The sequence below is a fragment of the Euphorbia lathyris genome, chromosome 3, assembly GCF_963576675.1.
Source record: "Euphorbia lathyris chromosome 3, ddEupLath1.1, whole genome shotgun sequence".
Classification (NCBI taxonomy): domain Eukaryota; kingdom Viridiplantae; phylum Streptophyta; class Magnoliopsida; order Malpighiales; family Euphorbiaceae; genus Euphorbia; species Euphorbia lathyris.
This window is the reverse complement of record NC_088912.1, coordinates 79,919,322-79,938,342: the sequence shown is the minus strand read 5'-3', so window position 1 is coordinate 79,938,342 and position 19,021 is coordinate 79,919,322.

Below are 19,021 nucleotides of genomic sequence, written 5' to 3'. Positions count from 1 at the left end.
TAGCAGAACGGGCAAGGAAATCAGCACACTTATTACACTCCCTATAGATGTGGCACACCGCAATATTCTCAAACCGAGACATAAGGGATTTAATACCCCGAATTAAAGCACGAGCCGGTTGATGAAGAGGCGTATCTGAATTAACCAAACTAACCGCCTGAAGACAGTCAGACTCCGCAATCAACCTCCGACAATTAGAATCCAACGCTAACTTAAGACCAGCATGTATCCCCCACAGTTCAGCAGTTAAAATATCACCCTGACCGACATTTTGAGTAAACCCCCTACACCAGTTCCCCGAACTATCCCTAATCACGCCACCTGAAGCAATCTGACTCGTCGAAACATTAGAGGAGCCGTCCACATTGAGTTTAAACCAGTCCCTATTCGGTTTTTGCCACTGAAGTAATTTCCGCCTGCCTCCCCCTAATAGTCAATTTCGGCCAGACCTCCCAAGCCGCAGTAACACCATCCAAAGTGTTGAAACACCTTTCCACGTGATTTTGATTTGACAAAATTATTTAAGTTAATCCATGATTAAGAGGCAATTAAATTTAAGTGCTTTGATTTAATTGTACTAATATGTTTGTTCAATGGTGAGTATAAGTATAAATGAAAACAGAATCAAAAAGTAAGACAGGACGAAGTCAGCATGAGAACTCAGCATAAGCTGAGTATAGTGCAACTCAACAGAACAGAAGAAAAGCAAGCTTCAGAACAAATATTTAAAGATGAAGCTGACCAAAGAAGATGAGTGAAACGCAAGTCCTTCTCTAAACTAAAGCTTGCAGACGAAGCTGACCACGGAAGCTGAGTAAGAGTAACTCAGAAACGAAGAACAAAAGCAACGTCAATAAAGTCAAGCTGAGTGTTCGTCAGGACAGCATGAATGATCCGTTTGTTAGAAGACAAGATCCGACAACTGTCTGCACCAATAATAGAAACCTGAGAATTACGCACAGAGTCAATTTCGAGATGCATGGGTCAACTGTCTGTTAGCTAAAAGACGAACTGGCACCAGAAGACACACCTGCGGGAAGAAGACAAGCCTGACGCCTGCAGAATTCAGACGACAGGGCAGAATTCAGACGACAGGATTGGCCTACAAATCAGAAGCTGACCAGAATAATGTCGGAAGAAAGAGTCGTTTGAATCCAACGGATAATTCCGTATTCAAATGATTGTGTCTTCAGATTTCAACTATAAAAGGACAAGTTCATGCTTGGATCCGAAGCCGATTTTGCCAAGAAAAATACAAGAGAAAAAGAGAAAAGATACAAAGCACATTCAAACAAGAAAAAGATCTTACACCAAAATTCCATTTCTGTGTAAAAGCTAGATTGATTTTGTAATCATCTAAAGTGTTCTTCATCTAGAAAGAACAAGTTTGTATCAATTGTAAAATTGAGAGAGTGGTGCTGAGTACTCGGTTTTAAGTACTCAGTGGTAGAGAAATCTAGGTGTTCAGTTATAGCACTTAGTAGGAGTTGAGTAGACGAATAGAGGAAGGTACTCTTGCATATTCAACTACCTTGTAAACGGTTTGTGCTCTACCTTTAAAGAGCTCAGTATTGAAAAAGCCCGAAGAGACTCTAGGGACTAGACGTAGGCGGAGAGGCCGAACCAGGATAAGTCGTGCTGAGTAATTTCTAACTCTCTCTCAATATATCTATATATGTGTTGTCTGATTAAATTGCTCAGGATATAAATTATAAAAGCTGACACTGAGTAATCTTGGTGGTGAGTTGGAAGCTGACCTCAAGTGTTAATTCCCAACTCGCAAGTAAAACAGTTCTATTCAGCATCTGACTAAAGCTGTCTTACATTTCTCGACCGTGCTGACCTAAACTAAGTTAAGTAACTTAAAGAATTAATTAAGTCAGCATTATTTAGCGAAAAAGTTACATTAGTTCCTAACCCCCCCTGGAACTAATCACACGGGACCAACAAGTGGTATCAAAGCTAAGTAGCTCACTACTCAAAGATATAACTATCTTGAGCTGATCCCGATAAATGGCTGAGAACAGCACTCGTTTCCTTCCAGGAAATCAAACTACACAGATACTCCCTGAGGGATTATCAATTAGTCGGCCTCCCTTGTTTTTTGGATCAAATTATACATTTTGGAAAAACAGGATGAAGAACTTTATTCAAGCTACAAACATGAGTGCGTGGCTTGCAATAGTTCAAGGCCCATATGTGCCTTATAAAACTGTTGACAATGAAAGGTTGTCAAGAGTGAAACTGAGTGGTCAGAAGATGACCTTAAAAAATTACAAAACAATGCTTCGGCTATCAATATGCTTCACGGTGCGCTAGATGCTGCAGAATACAATAAGATTTCAGGTTGCGAGTCAGCACAGGAAATATGGAAGAAGCTTGAAGTGACCTATGAAGGCACAAGCAAGGTCAAGGAGTCCAAAGTGAACCAACATATGAGATTATATGAACTGTTCGAGATGAATGAAAATGAAGACATCTCGGAGATGAACTCAAGGTTCACCAATATTATAAATGAGCTTAAGAGACTTGGAAAGAACTTCACAGAAGAGGAGCAGGTGAAGAAAATCCTAAGAAGTCTCCCTAAGAGCTGGCAAGCTAAGAAGACAGCTGTGGAGGAAGCTCAGGACTTGACCATGTACAAATACGATGAGCTGATCGGATCTCTGCTGACTCATGAGATCTCTATGAAAAATTTTGAAGCTAAAGAAAAGTCAGAGGACAAGAAGCAGAAATCACTTGTCATGAAAGCTGACTCAACCGAAGCTGACTCATCAGATGATGAGGAGATGTCCATGTTCACAAGAAAGATGAAGAAGCTGTTCAGAAAGAATGATAAGAACAGCAAGAGGCTATACAAAAGAGGCGATAGGTACAAAGCTGAGTCCAGTGACAAATACAAAAAGGACAGCTCCAAGCCTGTCACGTGCTTTGAGTGCCATCAAACTGGGCACATTAAGTCAAGCTTCCCTAACTTAAAGAAAGAAAAGAAGGGAAGCAAAAAGGCAATGGTGGCCACATGGAGTGACAGTGATGAGTCAACCTCATCAGAAGCTGATGCAAATGAGACAGCAAATATATGTTTCATGGCCGACGACGCTACTGACCAAAGTCAATCTGAGCAAGCTGACCTCTCTGACGGTTCTGACCAAGAGGAACATTCCAATGAGGTAACATCTCTACACTTGCTTAGAAATGAAATGGTTAACGCCCTGAGTGATTTATATACACTGACTAAAAAGTGTAACAAGAAAATAAAGGCACTCAGCAGGCGGTGTGACGAGATTGAAGAGGTCAAACTCAGTGACCTTCGATATCTTCTCCAAGACAACTCAACTTTGCATAACAACATGGAAATCATGCACAAGTTTGTCTCGGAAGTCCAATCAGATTCAAAGAAACTGAGAAAGGATGTCACAACCCTACAGAAGCAAATAAAAGGTTCAACCAAAAATAAATCCCACGCTGAGTACTCAGGTACTGGTCGGCGTAGACAGTTCACTCAGTGTGACTGTTATGGAAAAAGAGGACACACAATAGATGTGTCTTGGTATAATAAGCGGACTTTCCAATGTGACTTCTGCGGAAAGAAAGGTCATACCACTAAGGTATGTTGGCATGCTCAGCACAATGGTGCTGACCAAAGACAAAGTCACCCTAAAAGGGTAACTCATTGTGACTTCTGTGGTAAACAATGCCACACCATAAATATATGTCGTCACAAATTAAAACATGATATTGCACCTGTTTATGCTAACCAACGAGGACCCAAAAAGAATTGGGTACCTAAAGATGAATGATTCAAAATGCAGGTGAGCTTGAGGTGCGTGGAGAAGTCAAAGCTTTGGTATATTGACAGCGCATGCTCGAGGCATATGACTGTTGATGAAACTCAGTTCATCACACTTGAGCTTAAACGAGGTGGTAACGTAAGCTTTGGAGACAATAAAAAGGGTAAGATAGTTGGATCAGGTACTATCGGAGGTAACCCTACTATTGAGTCAGTCTCCCTAGTTAAAGGTCTCAAATATAACCTATTGAGCATAGCTCAGTGATAGGGGTCAAAAACCCTATCTTTGGGTACGGTTTTAGGACGGTTTTTAGGGTTATTTGGCTAATAAGCGAGCAATTCTCGCATTTAAATGCTTTTGTGTGAGTAAGTTAGGAATTGAGAATATTTTATTTACTTTTCGTCGTTTAGGCTTGTTTTGTAATCAATTTAGGCAAATACGGCCGAAATAGCATGCGTATTAGAATTCCGTTATCTTTTGAAGCTAATTGGTCCGTCAAACGTCGCACCAAACGAAGCGTTTGCTCAAAATAAGCGATTGACGGATCAATTTGGCTTTTGGACTAATGTTTTCTGGAGTTTTTATGCGTGTGCAGGTGTGAAGTTGGACGAAAAAGGTCGCGGAACTCATCGAGCTTGGATCGAGCGCGCTTCGGGCGAAAATGCTCGGCGAGCAGGGCCCTACGGGCCATTTCTGCTCGCCGAGCAGGCCCCTAGAGGCCTGCTCGCCGAGCAGCCTTTCCAGCTCGGCGAGCAGCCTTGCGGGAATTGGTCAAAAAGACCAATTCCGCCCCCACGAAGCCATGCTCGGCCCCACGTCTTCCTACACCAACTAGGACACGAAAATAGGTCAAAACGAGGCCCGAGACGCATCTATAAATAGGGTTTTTCAATTGTAATTCAATATCTTTTACTTTTGTAATTAGCTTAGCTTCCACCTTGAGAAATCCTCTCCACCTCCTCCATATCCTTCAAACCTCCATTGAAGATACCTTCGAAGCTCCGTTCACCGAGGATTACTCAAGCTCCATCCTTAAATCCTAAAAAGACGCCTGCATTGGTAGACAGGTTCCCTGAAAGGGATTTTTCTTCTTTTATATTCTGTCTAGCCTCTGATACATGCTATGAATTCTAGGTTTATTGTAACTTCGTGACAATACATTCATCTTTGATATATAATATAGTTTTTGTTCATTCAATTGTTTTGATGTTTTAATCTTTGTCTCACGCTTTTTCTGATTGGTTTAACTCATTCGATAATCCCAAAATTAGGTTGGCACATATTGCGAGCTGAATCTGACCTAGTCAGTGCCTATAGGATTGACGACCCTATAGAAGATTAAGCCCAAATTACTGAGCCTTAGAGCTAGTTTCGGCCTTACAAGGGAATCACGAACTAGGGACTTTAGGAGGATAGGTCGGGTTAATCGCCTTGGACACAAGCGACTTAGTTTCAATTCAATTGCTTAAACATTCTATCATTGTTATCATCGTATTCCTTCATGTTCATTCAGTTAATTGCTTTGGTAAAAGATCAATTAGGGGTAGAGTAACTTAGTTAGGTGTAGAATAACTTAGATAATTTAGTTAGAATTAGATAACTTAGCTAGGATTAGTATAATTCAACCTAGGAGTAGATTAATTAAACAAACCAAACTCAAAACCCCCTAAGCCTAGATAACATCCGAGACCGAGTAGCTTGGTACTTGCAGAAATAAATCCTGTGGACGATAACCTGGACTTAAACCAGAAATTTATTACGTGATAACGACGGGGTACACTTATCCCTTAGTGAGGATTCTCCAGAAACCGCATCAAGTTTTTGGCGCCGTTGCCGGGGATTTATTTCTTCTGCAATATCAAACCAAAGGTCGACTTGTTAGTTTAGGCATTCTTTGTGAATATTCTTTGTTGATATCATTTATACTTGTATATATAAATACTTGTTGATATACTATTACTTAAATTCGATTGTTCTTCCAGCGACTATGGACAACAGAGCGTCGAACCCGTCCATGAACGATCTTAACACAAAAATGGACTTCCTTGTGGCTTCATACAACCAAAATAACCAACCAAGGATACCATTCTGCGAGAGATGCGGCCAGAATCACCCCGGTAGGGTATGCCACATCAACTATTACGTACCTAGAGGTGAGAATGTAAGTTATTTGGGTAATCGTCAAAGGTATAATTCTGAACCCTCAACTTACAACTACTACGATCAGGAGCATACACGATATCCACCGGCGCCCTACATGGCACCCATGGATACCCTTCCATGTCCTCATTCTAACTCTGATTTTTATGGCAGGCAAACAGAGTACTCAGAAGGAATAATGACTCTCCTAAAAGAGATATCCGTCCGACTGGCAGCCAACGAGGAGGCATGCAGGACCCTGAGTGACCAGCTCGCCACAATCAGACAGGAAGAAAGGGAATGCCACGAGGCGTTCCTCTTGCAAGAAGAAGCGGCTCAAACCATCGCCCTAAGGAGCGGCAAGGAAGTGGACACACTCGTGGCATCTCCATCGCAAATGCCTCTGTCATCTCAGGTAAGTAGGGAACCGGAAGTGGTAAGCAACCCCAATCCCGCATCTGAAACTTCAGCCTCTGAAAAAGCTGTAGAAAAAGTGGTTAGGCCTTATACACCAAAACTGCCATTCCCTCAGAAGCAGAAAAAGGCCAACCTAGATAAGAAATTTGCCCGGTTCTCGGAAATCCTTAGTAGATTAGAAATAAACATTCCATTAATGGAAGCACTAGAGGAGATGCCGAACTATGCAAAATTTCTTAAAGACATGTTGTCGAAAAAGAAAAAGTTTGGGGAAAATGAGATAGTGGCTTTAACAGAACAATGCTCGGCCATAATCACCCATAAATTACCCCCCAAGCTTAAAGATCAATGGAGCTTTATCATCCCGTGTAGGATAGGCAACATGCACATAGATAGGGCATTATGTGATTTAGGATCGAGTATTAATCTTATGCCTCTATCAATTTTCAAGAAATTAGGGCTCGGAGAACCTAAACCAACAAACATGACATTGCAGCTAGCGGATCGGTCAATTGCATGGCCTAGAGGCATAGTTGAAGATGTGCTTGTAAAGGTGGACAAACTGATCTTCCCGGTCGATTTTTTGGTCCTCGACATGGAAGAAGATGACTCCGTCCCCATTCTCCTCGGGAGACCGTTTCTTGCAACCGGTAGGACAATAATAGACATCCATGGAGGTAAATTGGTCCTAAGGGTGCAGGACGAAGAGGTAACATTTAACGTTTATGAATCCATGAAATTTCCTCAAGAACGCTCCAAAAGTTGTAACTTTGTGGATGCACCTATAGATGAATGTGTTGAGGAAGTTGATCTCGATATAAGAAATGCCTCTTTAGAACTCGGTCTAGGTGGTGAGGAATGTGAAAACTCAAGTGAGCCATTTGAAGATCTCCCACCTGAAAAATGTTATTGGGTTAAGGGTAGAAAAGAGGACCTTGATCGTGAGATCAAACCTAAACCTAAGACCTCGTTGGAGGAACCTCCAAAATTGGAGCTTAAACCCTTACCCAACAACCTAAAATATGTTTTTCTTCAACCTCCCACAGATTTACCCGTTATTATTTCTTCTTTGTTGACAGTTGAACAGGAAGAAAAATTGGTGGAGGTGCTGATGGAACATAAAGGAGCCTTTGGATGGTCAATCCACGACATCAAAGGTATCGACCCCAAAATCTGCACACATAGAATTTTTCTTGAGGAGGAGATCAAGCCATCTGCCCAACCTCAACGACGGCTCAACCCTAACATGAAAGAGGTGGTAAAAGTCGAGGTTATAAAACTCCTCGACGCAGGTATCATCTTTCCAATCTCTGATAGCCAATGGGTAAGCCCGGTTCAATGTGTGCCCAAAAAAGGGGGAACAACGGTAATGGAAAATGAAAAAGGAGAATTAATCCCAACTAGAAAGGTTACGGGTTGGCGTGTATGCATAGATTATAGGAAATTAAACGAGGCCACCTGTAAAGACCACTTCCCCTTACCGTTTATTGATCAAATGTTGGAACGGTTGGCAGGGCACGAATTTTTCTGTACTTTAGATGGGCTATCCGGCTATATGCAAATTCCTGTGGACCCTTTGGATCAAGAGAAAACCACATTCACTTGCCCCTATGGGACTTTTGCATATAGGCGGATGCCTTTCGGATTATGTAATGCCCCTGCCACATTCCAACGTTGCATGATGGCTATGTTTTCTGACATGGTCGAGGAGTTCCTAGAAATTTTCATTGATGATTTTAATGTTGTAGGACCTACTTTCGACCAATGTCTTGAAAACTTGGACCGAGTCTTAGAACATTGTGAAGACAAGAACTTGGCACTTAATTGGGAAAAATGACAGTTCATGGTCCAAAATTGTATAGTATTAGGACACAAGGTGTCAGGGAAGGGGATCGAGGTCGATCCGGCGAAAATTGAGGTGATTGAAAAACTGCCACCTCCTACCAATGTGAAATTGGTTAGGAGCTTTTTAGGACACGCGGGGTTTTATAGACGATTTATAAAAGACTTTTCAAAAATCACTAAACCCCTCACTCAATTATTGCTAAAAGATGCTGATTTTAATTTCAATGAAGAATGTATGCTTGCATTTAAATTACTGAAAAAGAAATTAATTGAAGCACCCATTATGGTAAGCCCGGATTGGTCCCTTCCCTTTGAGTTAATGTGCGATGCCAGTGATCTGGCTGTAGGAGCCTGTCTTGGGCAGAGGGTGGATAAACTTTTTCGCCCAATTTTCTATGCTAGCAAAACCTTAAATGATGCACAACAAAATTATTCAATAACTGAAAAGGAATTGCTAGCCGTAGTATTTGCCTTTGACAAATTCAGATCTTATTTGGTGTTATCTAAGGTAATTGTTTTTACTGACCATGCAGCCCTGAGATATCTGATGAGCAAACAGGATGCAAAACCTAGGCTGATCCGTTGGATCTTACTACTCCAAGAATTTGACATCGAGATCAGAGACAAGAAGGGGGTAGAAAACGTGATAGCGGACCATCTATCCAGGTTAGAGTCAGATCGTCAACCCTTAGAGCATGAGGCAATCAAGGAAGTATTCCCGGATGAAACACTGTATTCGGTAAAAACTCTCCCCTGGTTTGCAGACATCGCAAACTACAAAGTCGGTAACATTCTTCCTCTTGATTTAGATGCAAACAAAAGACGTAAGTTTTTGTTTGAAAGCAAACAATATTTTTGGGAAGAACCCTATTTATTTCGATTCTGCACTGATGGCATGATTAGGAGATGTATACATGAGGAAGAGGTAGAGTCAGTGATTAACATGTGCCACTCTAGGGAACCAGGCGGCCACTTCGGGCCAGATAGGACAGTGGCTAAAATTCTCCAAAGTGGACTTTGGTGGCCACAAATGCATAGTGATGTCAATAATTATATTAAGTATTGTGATGCATCTTAGAGAGTAGGGAATATTTCTAGGAGGAATGAGATGCTTCAACAAGGCATACTCGTCTGTGAGCTATTTGATGTTTGGGGCATAGACTTTATGGGACCTTTCCCTATGTCACACACTAACCAATACATTCTTATTGCGGTTGATTATGTCTCTAAATGGGTAGAAGCCGAAGCCCTACCCACAAACGATGCTCGAGTAGTGATAAAATTCCTGAAAAAGAATATCTTTACCAGATTTGGTACACCCCGGACTATCATTAGCGATGGGGGATCCCATTTCTGCAATAAGCAGTTTGACACATTGCTCCAAAAGTATGGCGTAGCCCATAGGGTCGCAACACCTTACCACCCTCAGACAAGTGGTCAGGTAGAAGTGTCAAACAGAGAGCTAAAACGCATTCTTGAGAAAACGGTAGGGAATGCTAGAAAAGATTGGAGTCTTAAACTGGACGATGCTCTCTGGGCATACCGGACAGCATTCAAGACTCCCATAGGAATGTCCCCCTACCGTTTGGTTTTTGGGAAATCTTGTCACTTGCCTGTTGAATTAGAGCACAAAGCTTATTGGGCGCTAAAATTTCTAAACTTTGACCCTAAACTTTCAGGTGATCTACGGTTAACACAACTGCACGAACTGGATGAGCTCCGATATAACTCTTACGAGAATGCCAAATTGTACAAAGAACGAACCAAGCGGGTGCACGATAAAAAAGTACAGCGGAAAACCTTCCAAAAAGGCGACCAAGTGCTACTTTATAACTCCCGACTGAGATTCTTCCCGGGCAAGCTCAAGAGTAGTTGGTATGGACCATTTTCAATTCTTGACGCACATCCCTCCGGTATGGTTGAGATCATGTTGAATGATGGAACCACCCAGAAAGTTAATGGACACCGACTTAAACTTTATCTCGGTAAAGACACCTTGGGTATCCAAATCCTCCGGCTTCAGAATGATCAGTAAGTTGTCTTCTCCACCCTAACTTTTTACACCCGTACTTCATGATTTATGATGCAATGTTGGAACTTATTGCATATTTTTAGTGTGAGGGAGGAGGGGTAGACAAACTTACAAAAATTGTATAAATTTTAAAATTTTTGTTGCGTCGTGTCTAGTTTAGGTTTGCGTTTTGGTGTTTTATTTTTTGCTTTATTTAAGTTTTTGCATGTTTAGGACCTAAAACCGTGAACCTCCTTCGAATCTAAACTTCGTTATTTGTCTTTGAGGGCTGAGAACCGAATCTAAAATTGCATGACAACTAGTTTAGGTGTGGGACACAACTCTTGTATCTGTAAAAGCATGAGCTAAGGTTTGCATTTAGACCCTACTTTTGAAGAAATGCTAAAATCATTACTTAGGTAGATAACTTAAGAATTGAAGGCATGTGATATTAAACTTGAGTTTGGGGAAAACTAGTAAACACAAAATTGAAACCCAAAGAATTGTGAGCTGAATTTGAGCCTAAGAGCGAACATCAAAAAGCTCTTTTTCTTGACATTTTTTGTGTGAATGCTTTGACTTGTGGAAGATTACAGATTTTGCACCTAATACTGTGTTGAACCTACATGCAATGATTTGAGATGATAAACGATGAATCAGCCTCATTAGAATTAACCCTTTTCTTTACCTTGTTTTTCTTTTTCATCCACTCTAGGAAGCCCCTTTGAGCCGACATTTTTGTAGTTTGTAGATTTTTCTTTCGTTCTAACCCGTTTTTGCGAACCACAACTTGGTTCGCCACTTAACCCTTGTTTTTGCAAAGCTCGAACTGAGCCTTTGTTTTCTTCTAGCGCTTTATCTTTGTTTATGGCATTACAGTAGCAAGCCAAAAGGCTAAGAAGTAAATGAGCATTACTATCCCAAAAAGAAAAAAAAAGGGGAGAGAAAAACAGAAAAAGAAAAGAAAAGAGACGAACAAAAGGTAAAACAAAACTTCATTCCCCAGTTCCTAAAAATCAAAAACGTCTCAAGAAAACATCCCAAAAGAAAAAATAAGGGATGAATAAAAAGCTCAGTCACTTCATATTTGCTAAAGCCATTTTAACTCCGTTTTTGTAGCGCTAGAACATTTAACCCTTGTTGTACCTTTAACCCTCTAACCACATTACAACCCCAATTAGAGGCTGTTTTTGATATCATCGGAGTCATATAGCATAGTAGAGGAACTCGGATGAACGTGCAAAATCAACGTAATCCTAAGCAAGAACATAAGCCGAGAGTAAACACCTTAGCCACCAAAAATTGTGTGAATGAGTGAACTACCTATGGTGAGGTGTTTTACTTAGCGATCCCCTCAAGCTCATTTAATTGAACATGTGTCCATTTGCTTAAAACTATAACCCATGATAATTGAAATGCGGCTTTTGGATATCGTGTCTCTACTTTGTACTTCCGAATGCATGTAATTACAGATGCTCGAAATTATGTCAAGCACCTAGTCAAACTGGGAAGTTTTCTAGCTTGCTTGTGATGGCGGGTTTAGTTTTTTTTAGTTTACTTGGGGACAAGTAAAGTTTTAAGTGCGAGGAGGTTTGATAGGGGTCAAAAACCCCTATCTTTGGGTACGGTTTTAGGACTGTTTTTAGGGTTATTTGGCTAATAAGCGAGCAATTCTCGCATTTAAATGCTTTTGTGTGAGTAAGTTAGGAATTGAGAACATTCTATTTACTTTTCGTCGTTTAGGCTTGTTTTGTAATCAATTTAGGCAAATACGGCCGAAATAACATGCGTATTAGAATTCCGTTATCTTTTGAAGCTAATTGGTCCGTCAAACGTCGCACCAAACGAAGCATTTGCTCAAAATAAGCGATTGACGGATCAGTTTGGCTTTTGGACTAATGTTTTCCGGAGTTTTTATGCGTGTGCAGGTGTGAAGTCGGACGAAAAAGGTCGCGGAACTCATCGAGCTTGGATCGAGCGCGCTTCGGGCGAAAACGCTCGGCGAGCAGGCCACCAGGCGCCTGCTCGGCGAGCAGGGGGCTGCTCGGCGCGAGCAGCCCTGCTCGCCGAGCAGCCTTTCCTGCTCGGCGAGCAGCCCTGTGGGAATTGGTCAAAAAGACCAATTCCGCCCCCACGAAGCCACGCTCGGCCCCACATCTTCCTACACCAACTAGGACACGAAAATAGGTCAAAACGAGGCCCGAGACGCATCTATAAATAGGGTTTTTCAATTATAATTCAATATCTTTTACTTTTGTAATTAGCTTAGCTTCCACCTTGAGAAATCCTCTCCACCTCCTCCATATCCTTCAAACCTCCATTGAAGATACCTTCGAAGCTCCGTTCACCGAGGATTACTCAAGCTCCATCCTTAAATCCTAGAAAGATGCCTGCATTGGTAGACAGGTTCCCTGAAAGGGATTTTTCTTCTTTTATATTCTGTCTAGCCTCTGATACATGCTATGAATTCTAGGTTTATTGTAACTTCGTGACAATACATTCATCTTTGATATATAATATAGTTTTTGTTCATTCAATTGTTTTGATGTTTTAATCTTTGTCTCACGCTTTGTCTGATTGGTTTAACTCATTCGATAATCCCAAAATTAGGTTGGCACATATTGCGAGCTGAATCTGACCTAGTCAGTGCCTATAGGATTGACGACCCTATAGAAGATTAAGCCCAAATTACTGAGCCTTAGAGCTAGTTTCGGCCTTACAAGGGAATCACGAACTAGGGACTTTAGGAGGATAGGTCGGGTTAATCGCCTTGGACACAAGCGACTTAGTTTCAATTCAATTGCTTAAACATTCTATCATTGTTATCATCATATTCCTTCATGTTCATTCAGTTAATTGCTTTGGTAAAAGATCAATTAGGGGTAGAGTAACTTAGTTAGGTGTAGAATAACTTAGATAATTTAGTTAGAATTAGATAACTTAGCTAGGATTAGTATAATTCAACCTAGGAGTAGATTAATTAAACAAACCAAACTCAAAACCCCCTAAGCCTAGATAACATCCGAGACCGAGTAGCTTGGTACTTGCAGAAATAAATCCTGTGGACGATAACCTGGACTTAAACCAGAAATTTATTACTTGATAACGACGGGGTACACTTATCCCTTAGTGAGGATTCTCCGGAAACCGCATCACTCAGCTGTGTGACAGTGGTAGAAAGGTTGTATTTCATGCCACTGAGTGTCGAATACTCGAGGGTAAAACAAACAATTTAATTTTAACTGCCCCTCGTGTTGACAGTGTATACATGTTGAGTTTAGAAAAACAGTTTTCTAAAAATATATGCTTAGTGTCAAAGGAGGATAACTCATGGCTATGGCATAGGAGACTTGGTCATGTAAGCATGGACCTCCTTGCCAAATTAGCAAGAAAGCAATTAGTTGAGGGATTGCCTAAACTTAAATTTGAAAAAGATCAACTATGTAATGCTTGTCAGCAAGGTAAACAAACGAAAAAGTCTTTTCAAAGTAAAAACATTGTCTCAACCAATCGACCATTGGAATTACTACATTTGGACCTTTTTGGACCTGTCCAGCCACTCAGCTTGGGAGGTAAGAAATTTTCCTTAGTCATTGTAGATGATTTCTCTCGGTATACTTGGATCATCTTGCTGAGTAGCAAGGATGAAACGTTTGAGATGTTCACAACATTGATTAGAAAGCTTGAAAATGACAAAGACCTAAGAGTAGCTCATATAAGGAGTGACAATGGCGGAGAATTCAAAAACCAACAGTTTGATGAATTCTGTGAAGTCAGTGGCATTGACCATAATTTTTCTGCACCTAGAACGCCTCAACAAAATGGGGTTGTTGAAAGGAAGAACAGAACAATAGTTGAAATTGCTAGGACAATGCTGAGCGAAAATAGGCTTCTAAAGTATTTTTGGGGCACAACATGCTATATACTTAATAGGGCTTTAGTTAGACCTATTCTTAAGAAAACCCCCTATGAACTTTGGAAAGGACGAAAGCCCAACATTGGCTACTTTCGTGCCTTTGGGTGTAAATGCTTTATACTCAATACAAAAGAAAACCTTGCTAAATTCGATGCTAAAGCTGACGAAGCGATCTTTCTTGGGTACTCAACTAACAGTAAAGCATATAGGGTGTACAATAAGCGAACTCATGTTGTAGAAGAGTCTGTACATATTGAGTTCGATGAAACTGACCCTGCAGGAAAGACAACTCAGTCTGCCGAAGATGACCCAAGCTCAGCTTCCGCTGACCAAAATGGAGCTGCTGAGTCATCACCACAAGGGCTGACCAAAGGTAAACACGAACCCGAAATTACCTTTGCTGACCAATCTACTCCTGCAGATATTGTAGAAACACCTATTCCAGACAACTCAACATTGCCCAAAGAAATCAAAATTCCAAGAGGACATTCGGAGAAGTCCATTCTTGATGCTGCTGAAAACAAGCTGATGACAAGAGATCAGCTTAGAAAATATCTCAGCAATGTTGCATTCGTCTCGGTACATGAACCGAAGAACTTCTCAAAAGCTGAGCACGACGAACATTGGATCAATGCTATGCAAGAGGAGCTTGATCATTTCAAAAGAAACGAGGTATGGGATTTAGTACCAAAACCTAGGAATCAAAAGACCATAGGAACTAAGTGGGTCTTTAGAAATAAACTAGATGAGAAAGGCAATGTAGTCAGGAACAAAACCCGACTTGTAGCCCAAGGCTATAGTCAGCAAGAGGGCATTGACTATGGTGAGACCTTTGCACCCGTAGCTAGGTTAGAGGCTATACGTATATTATGTGCATATGCTAGTTTCATGAATTTCAAGCTATATCAAATGGATGTTAAAAGTGCTTTTCTTAATGGATTTATAAACGAAGAGGGATATGTTAGTTAGCCTCATGGGTTTGAAGATCCAAAGTTTCCAAACCACGTTTATAAACTCAAAAAGGCCTTGTACGGCCTGAAACAAGCATCTCGTGCTTGGTATGAGAGGTTGACCAATTTCCTGCTGACAAGGAGCTATGTCAGAGGTAAAGCTGACACAACCTTGTTCATTAAGAAGAAGGGTAAAAATACCATGTTGGCACAAATTTACGTAGATGATATAATTTTTGGTGCTACCGACGAATCTATGTGCAAAGAATTTAGTAAATAGATGCAAACTGAGTTCGAGATGTCTATGATGGGCGAACTCAACTTCTTCCTTGGACTTCAAATCAAGCAAGGGAAGAATGGCATCTTCATTAGTTAGTCTAAGTACGCCAAAGAAATGTTAAAGAAATTCGATATGGAAGAATGCAAGCCCATATCTACCCCAATGGGTACTGACACAGTCCTTTGTGCTGACGAAAAAGGTAAGTCGGTAGATAGTAAATTATATCGAGGTATGATTGGCTCTCTACTTTATCTTACTGCTAGTAGACCTGACATTCAGTACTCAGTATGTTATTGTGCAAGATATCAAGCTGACCCCAGGGAATCTCACCTTATAGCTGTAAAAAGAATTTTCAGATATTTGCAGAGCTTAGTTAATGCAGGTTTATGGTATCCAACTACAAATGACTTTACACTCATTGGATACACTGATGCTGACTATGGACGAGATAAGCTAGGGCGTAAGAGTACTTCAGGAGGGTGTCACTTCCTTGGAAGCTGTCTAGTATCTTGGTTCAGCAAGAAGCAATCATCAGTGGCCTTGTCAACAACTGAAGCTGAGTACATTACTGCTAGAAGCTGTGTGGCTCAAGTCCTATGGATAAAGCAACAACTTGAGGATTATGGTGTAAAAACAGAAACAATAGAAGTCAAATGTGACAACAAGAGTGCCATTGACTTATCCAAAAATCCAATCCAACACAGCAGGATAAAGCATGTCAGCATAAGGCATCACTTCATAAGGGATCATGTACTCAAAGGTGAGATAAAGCTGACCTACGTTCCTACAGATGAACAGCTTGCAGATGTCTTCACAAAACCTCTGGCTCGTGAGCAATTTAACATACTAAGGGAAGCTATCGGTATGTCTAATCCTCTTCACTAAAATTATATGTTTAAATTGAATGTTGAGTGATTACCATGCTGAGTGATCTGTGCTATATGTGTAACCATTGCATGATGGGCTAAATATGAACTATATCACCCTATGCTGAGTAGACATACATACTGAGTGATTAATATAAGCTAAGTTACCAAGCACACGAACATTCCTTCTACGTAAAACTGACTTCCTAGAATCTCAAACGATTAGGCTTCTCGAAACTGAGTAAAACTCTTATGCACAATAAATGCTAGCACGCGCATTAATAGCCAACTAGGATGACGTAAGCGTAATTATTAAAAAACACATGCGCCGATTGTGTCATAAATATCAGAATTATTGTCGATTGATCATCTCGAGGTAAAACGGCTATTTCAATCCTTTCGATCAACTTGGCATCCTTATAAATAGTGGATGATTTCCCACTAACTGCTCTTTACATTCAAATTTCTAGCATTCGATCTCTCTCTCTCTCTCAAATCCCAAAACCTCTCTAAAATTCTTGAGAAAATCATGTCTGGTTCTCAGAACATCTCCGGTGCCGATTACGACCAAAATCGCTCCGATGAAAATCCTCCATCTCCTGCTCAACAGGAATACGTCGAAACTCCCACCAAGTCTCAAAGTCACGGTCAGGATGACCAGGCTAAGGTCAGCACCTCTGGCCAACATACCCAAGCTGACCAGGTGACACCGTCCAAACAGGCAAAGAAAAAGAAGGAAAAGAAACAAAGGGAAAGAACCTATTCTCCAGTCTTTAATAGCGTAAGGGGTTGGAAGATCGATCGTTCTCACTGGTTTTCTAAGGGGTTTGTAGAGGCTAAACAACCCTTTTGCGAATGGATCTCCAAAAATGGCTGGACCGAGCTATTTTCTATCCGTGAAGCCACCTATCCTGAGTTGGTAAGGGAATTCTATGCTAACCTAAAAGCTGCTGATGATGACAGTGACTACATGGTGACCAAGGTCAAGGGAAAGAAAATCTTTGTCAATCCTCCCTATCTCGCTACACTACTCAAACTGAGGAATGAGGGCACCAAACTTCGAACCACAAACGATTCCGGTAAAATTGACTACCCCGTTGAGTTCTGTAAATCGAAGGATCACAAAAGAGAAATTGCTAGCACCTGTATGGGTCAAAATCAGAAAATGGCCCACTATATCCTGACCAATTTCTTATTCCCTAAGGTCAACTCCCAATCCTCCACATCCAACTTCGAGCAGTGCTTCATATGGCACATGCTGACCTACCAACCACTCAATATGCATGTCTTTCTTATCGGTGCATTTCAACGGAGCACTAGGACACTCAGGTTGGGATCCCTTATCACAAAGATTCTCCAAGACCACCGAGTAAGCTTGGCGGAGGAAATTCAAGTCCGGGGTACGGAGATTACTGCCGGTATTCTATTTGGACTGGCCTATGACCAACCTATCATACCAAAGAAAGGAAAAGGGGCTGCGGTTGAAGAAGCACAGGATGTGCCAACCAAGAAGGGAAAGAAAGTTGTGGTAAAACCTCCTGGTGATCGCACAAGACAGGATAAAAAAGAGAAAAGCTGACCAATCAGCAAAAGATGTGAACACAGCTCCTACAAAGCTAAGAATAGTATCCAGTGCGAGGAAAGCTGATGCTGAGCAAGGTCAGGAGGAACCTAAGTCAGCAGAAAATCTGAAAAGGCCAGCAGAGCTTAAGGAAGTAAGTGAGGATACTCCTGAGGAGCCCCTGAGAAAGAAGAAGAAGAAATCCTCTGGTCTTAACCCAATTGATGCACTGCCGCTTGACTGTGTAATCTCTAAAGATTCGCACTTTGTGAAAAGTCAAGAAATTGATCTTGAGAAAACTCCTGCTGACCAAGAAGAAGAATTGGGTGATCTTGGAGGTCAGTTTGATGATGAAAGGACAGATGATGTTGAGCTGTGTAAAGAAGTTGATGCTGAGCAAAACCAAACAGTTGGTACTGAGCGGGTTGAGAATCCAACTGTGCCAAGTAAGACAGTTGATGCTGAGTCCACAGAACAAGCAAGAGCTGTGGAAGATCTTAATGCTGACCTTGGGTTAAACTCATCTTCTGAGTCCCTTGACTCCATTGCTGCTGACCCATCTCCTCCAACTCATAAGACCAGAACTGGCAAACGACTCAAGAGAAAAGCTCAAAAGTCTCCTATCATTGATCTTCTGGACGATTCTCCGCAAAGGGAACCAATCTCTGCCCTTACCACACTCCAGTTCCAGTTCTTCAACAATGCCATTGAACCAAATTTGGACCAACTCAAGGAAAAGCAAGCCACTGTTTCTCAAGCTGAGGAACAAGCCAAGACTCCTGAAGATCCAATTCCTGCCAAGCCAGTGCTCGAAGTTCCTGCTGCTCAAGATAAAGAGTTAGCAAAGGAAAATCCTGCTCAGGTCAGTACTGATCTTCCTTCACCTTCAACTTGACTTCAAGCTGACTCTGAACATGTCAATATCTCTGCCGATCCACCTCTTCCAAATCCTTCGACGCAGAAAGAAAACCAGTCAGTTCCTGATGCTGACCTAAACAAAAGTCCAGCTGCTGACCATGCTGGCACATCTAATTCTGGACAGCACCAAACTCCTCCTCCATCCGGTACTATTCCAATTCCGGCCACTAAGCATCATCCTGATGGGACTTATGCTTACTTGCATGCAACTGAGTCTGGGCGAAGAATCATTGACTCAGCTCAATCACTACTTCAGGACATTAACCAATCTCATGCCGATGCTGCTGGGTCTGTCCATGTTGAGCCTCAACACATATCTTCTGTCAC